The following is a 4,179-nucleotide window of genomic DNA, read 5'->3' as shown; positions in this document are numbered from 1 at the left end:
GGAATAAATCAGGGCCGCAATTCCCAGAGGTAAGCAGCAGCAGAGCATGGTGAAGATGGAGTAGGCCATGTAATCAGGCTCCTTGGTGGGTTGGAGACGGATGAAGTTCATGGTCTGCGTCGGTTGAATAAGCAAACCCTGGTTGTATCTCGGATCATAAGGAGGTTGATACTGGGGCCCCTCCAAGAAACCGTGACCGGAATATGCCGGTTGATTTTCTACATAGGGGGGTGGATTCTGGACTTCAGAGACATCTTCTTCCATCTTCTCGTATTGCGGTTTGCTCATCTTGTCCTTCTAGTCTTCTCTTACCTCTTTGAATACAGCAGTTTTGTTTCTGTGTTTGGTCACAGAATCTTTCTGTGAATAATTCTGCTGAGTTGTCTGGCTCACCAGATGGCTCCGCTTGGGCTGAATCGGCAAGCCTTCCCGAGCCTTCGTTCTCCTCTTTCAGTGATATATGCAGCCCAGCTGCTCGGCTCGGCTTTTCTATCTTTTCTATCAGCAGGCTGCTATCTCCTCCTGCTTAGGAAGGTCTCTGTGATTCCTTTTTATTCTGACGCAGTGCAGTTTGGTAATCCGGCCGGGACTAAGAGAAGAAGTGGGCTAAAATGAGAAGTTAGTCAATGAATAACTGCAGAAGGACAATTTCTGCTGGTGGGATGAATGCAGCAAACGGTTTCTTTTGACTGTTTCTAACCAGCTGAAAAATAAGAGCCAAGCTTCTTCTGGTCCCATCCTAGGCACAGAGCCATCTGGATGACTTTAAGCCAGTCACTCTCCCTCAGCCTAAGAAGAAGGAAGTAGCAGATCACTATTTTATTTTATTTTATTTTATTTTATTTTATTATTTTATTATTTTATTTTATTTTACTGTATTGTATTTTATTTTATTTTACTGTATTGTATATTATTTTATTTTACTGTACTGTATTTTATTTTATTTTATTTTATTTTATTATTTTATTTATTTTATTTTATTATTTTATTTTATTTATTTTATTTTATTTTATTTATTTTATTTTATTTTATTTTATTATTTTATTTTATTTTATTTATTTTATTTTATTTATTTTATTTTATTTATTATTTTATTTTATTATTTTATTTTATTTTATTTTATTATTTTATTTATTTTATTATTTTATTTTATTTTATTTTATTTTATTTATTTTATTTTATTTTATTTTATTTTATTTTATTTTATTTTATTTATTTTATTTTATTTATTTTATTTATTTTATTTTATTTTATTTTATTTTATTTTATTTTATTATTTTATTTTATTTTATTTTATTTTATTTTATTTTATTTTATTTTATTTTATTTATTTTATTATTTTATTTTATTTTATTTTATATTTTATTTTATTTTATTTTATTTTATTTCAAGTCTAGTAGCATAAGGAATTCTATTGTGTACAGAAGAGTGCAAGGATTTTCTCGTGAAATACTTCTGACCCTGCTCAATTGTACTGATGTCAGATATATGAACACTCCTTTCTTCTGAAGAGGCAGTCAAAACATCTGCAGGAACATGTTTAGATGGTTGCTAGGAAGCAAGATAAAATGGAAGGCACAGGTTTCCCACTTTTATAAAGCCATGAACTCACAGATTGTTTCTGCAAAAGGACCAATAGTGCATATGTTGGATTAGGACTTCAGAGTCCCACATTGAAGTCTCTTCTCAGCTATGGAAATCTACTGGGTGATTTTGGACTGGTGTCTCCCTCTCCCTCCCTCCCTCCCTCTGTCAGCACAATCTCCCTCACCAGATGGGATAAAAATATATGGATAAAATGAAAGAAGATATGGAATAAATAAAATAACTTACTTTTATGTATTTATTTAAATAACAAGAACTGTGGAGATGCAGTGGTTAGAATGCAGTATTGCAGGCAAACTCTGCCCACAGCCAGCAGTTCGATCCTCACCGATTCAAGGTTGACTCAGCCTTCCATCCTTCCAAGGTTGGTAAAATGAGGAGCCAGATTGTTGGGGGCAATTATGTTGAATCTGTAAACTGCTTAGAGAGGGCTCTAAAGCACCGTGAAGCGGTAGATAAGTCTAAGTGCTATTGTTATTATTGGCAGCCCTGTTTCTGGGCACACGGAAGAGTCGTTTGATTATATGGAATCTGAAATATAGATGGTTGAAGACCTTCTCTGTACTTTTTTCCTACTCTGTGAGCTCCATTTTTGCTGGCAGAGGATTGCAGGAGGCTGTCACAGCTGAAAACGGGGCTTGGCAGAGCACCCTGGCTACCTGACACAAGCCCCTGACATGAGTAAGGTCGAGCTGGCCATGCCCACCCTGGCCATGTACCCCCCTCTCCCGAGGTCAAACACAAATCTGATGTGGCTCTCAATGTCTAGCCCAGGGGTTGGTAACCTTAAACACTCAAAGAGTCACAATGGTCCTAACTGGAAGCCCCCCGTCCAATTTTGGAGCCGACCAGATGTCCGGCTCCCCCACCACAGAGTCTGTGGTTGTTCTATTGCTGGAGGTTTTCAAGAAAAGATTGGATAGCCATTTATTCAGGATGGTATAAGGTCTCCTGCCTTAGGCAAGGGATTGGACTAGAACAGGGGCCAGCAACCCGCGGCTCTGGAGCTGCATGTGGCTCTTTCATCCCTATGCTGCGGCTCCCTCTTGCTCAAAATACGCACCACAACCAACAATGTGTGACACCCACTGGCATGCAATTTATTGAGCTTTTTGACCCCCGGTAGGCCAACCATGGATAAATCCAAGAAAATAAAAGTTTCATAAGAAAACAGAACCTTTAATTCAACTACATTTGCTAGTTCTGTGGCTGCTCAGAAAATGGTCAGGTACGGGAAGGATTTTGTGGCTCCCGGTGGTTTTTTCTTCTGTGGGAAATGGGTCCAAATGGCTCTTTGAGTGTTTAAGGTTGCTGACCCCTGGATTAGAAGATTTCCAGGGTTCCTTCCAGCCCTATGATTCTACGATTTTATGAAGCCGTCAACTTTATTACCGTGTTTCCTCCTGTGACCCGACAAATGCACGCACGATAACAGCGTGCTGACAAAACCGCGCCCACAAAAGCACGATTAGGGTTAGGTTAAGGGTTAGGATTAGGATTAGGTTTAGGGTTAGGTTTAGGGTTAAGTTTAGGGTTAGGTTTAGGGTTAGGTTTAGGGTTAGGGTTAGGGTTAGGTTTAGGGTTAGGTTTAGGGTTATTACCTTGTTTTCACGTTGTTTGTTGATGGCGCCCTTTTGTCGGCGTGCTGTTGTGGGAGTGATTTCGACCTCGCAGTTTTCTTGCCGCGCTTTTGTCATGCGCCCATTTGTCGGTGAACCTTTCCTCCTAGATCAGAGAGACAAACCCATTCTGCTCTTCTCAGTGTCCTATTTCAAACCAGAGTCTATCAGAAGCTCTTGGAAAAGTTGACTATTTTATTTAGTATTTGTAGTTTAAGTTGGTGTGGATTGCTGATGACTACATGAACTCGTCCTTGTGGGTTTTTTTTTTTTGCCAAAAGATTTTGGAAAATGGTTTGCCGTTGCCTTCTTCCTAAAGAAGAAGAGAGGAAAGGGCTGGCCCAAGGCCACCCATCTGGGTTCATCGTGCCTAAGGCTGGACTAGAACTCACTGTCTCCCAGTTTCTAGAAATGTATAGACACTTCTAAATTTCTGTTTTCATGCTGTAATTATGGGATGCTGAGTGTGGATTAAGGAGGGGGAAAATGAATTTCAACAGCTGTAGAATCGGGCTGCAGCATAATAACATTGACAAATGTGAAGGGGGTCTGCCTAATTTCTGAAGGCAATGTGGATGAAGTTTATTTAGATGAAGTTTAGCTATCTATCTAGGTAGCAAATTTGGTTTATTTAATGCTTGATTCTTTTTAGATTGTTATGCAGTTTTAATTGTTATATTTGTACACTGCCCAGAGTCACATTTTTTTTTGAGATGGGTGGTTATATAAAATATATCCCAAATAAATAAATAAACCTACCACATCTATCAGCTCTAGCTTTTTTATCTGTCCTTGCTCTTTATTTATACTGTATGTCCTGCCAGGGTAACTGCCCTTGAATGAATTAGTTGAGCAATATTTCCAGCAATCATTTCTGAAGAATAAACGCCAGCCTCTATTAACGAATATGTCTGACTTTTCTGAAAATGCCATCCGTGTCATGCAGTCTTTTTCT

The 4,179-nt window shown here is 38.4% G+C and overlaps 1 long non-coding RNA gene across 1 annotated transcript; it reads right to left on the bottom strand.

The window, feature by feature from the left end:
* Window positions 1–280: 280 nt before the first annotated feature.
* Window positions 281–3,576, bottom strand: LOC116516256. Its single transcript, XR_004256320.1, has 2 exons — window positions 3,207–3,576; window positions 281–606 (listed from the first exon to the last, which is right to left on the bottom strand). It is a non-coding gene; the product is annotated as an uncharacterized LOC116516256 (long non-coding RNA).
* Window positions 3,577–4,179: the final 603 nt, after the last annotated feature.

The sequence above is a fragment of the Thamnophis elegans genome, chromosome 12 (genome assembly GCF_009769535.1).
Source record: "Thamnophis elegans isolate rThaEle1 chromosome 12, rThaEle1.pri, whole genome shotgun sequence".
Classification (NCBI taxonomy): domain Eukaryota; kingdom Metazoa; phylum Chordata; class Lepidosauria; order Squamata; family Colubridae; genus Thamnophis; species Thamnophis elegans.
The sequence above is the reverse complement of the archived record's forward strand: the minus strand, read 5'-3'. Positions and strand labels throughout refer to the sequence as shown.